This window comes from Python bivittatus, unplaced genomic scaffold, assembly GCF_059951505.1.
Source record: "Python bivittatus isolate LINGU-HERP-01145 unplaced genomic scaffold, Pbiv_v1 ctg000480_np1212, whole genome shotgun sequence".
In the NCBI taxonomy this organism is placed as follows: domain Eukaryota; kingdom Metazoa; phylum Chordata; class Lepidosauria; order Squamata; family Pythonidae; genus Python; species Python bivittatus.
In genome coordinates this window covers 9,714,798-9,715,530 of record NW_028277075.1, presented here as the reverse complement: position 1 = coordinate 9,715,530, position 733 = coordinate 9,714,798, and positions in this window count along the sequence as shown.

Below are 733 nucleotides of genomic sequence, written 5' to 3'. Positions count from 1 at the left end.
CCTTCCTTCCTTCCACCAGTATTGGTATTATTAAAAAAAAAACTAGGAGAGGGTTAACTGGAATGATGCCGTTGCATTCCTTAACTGGAATGCCCTTCCAGTCTCCTTGCATTCCAGAACTGTGTTTTGAAGAAACTGGTTACCTATGGCAACGGCTGAAAAAGAATATTACAGGCAAATTTTCTGAATCACAGGCTTTCTGGTCTATGTGCTTATTATGCACTTCTAGGCCCCATTAAACAGAACAGAACCATTTAAAAGTCACCATGAATTGCAAGCAAGACATTTAGAAACAGATAAAAGAGTTTTGGAGAAACAAGGTGTGGAATGAACTGTACAAATCAGACGTGTTTGAATCTATTTTTGTCAAACCTTTCATCCAAAATATGGCAGCAATATAAATAATAAACCAGACCTGTAAATTAGGAAACAGTACAGATGTTCTGAGTGTGAATTGCAAGCAAATCTCTAAGTCCCGGTTCACTTCAAGGCGAGGAAAGCTTTCAGTTTATAAAAATATGTAGATGTGGTTTAAATATCATGCATGACTTTGGAATTTGCAGAGTTCTGACTCTACTTTCAAAGAAGCTTTCATTAGCAAAGTACTGGTGGGCCACACTGCAAAAGCGTGGGTATATGTGAACAAACCATTTAAATGTACACAACCCAGACTTCTGTTAGTTGCAGTTCAAGCCCCATTTATCTAAATTTCTCCCTGTCTGAACAGGTTTCA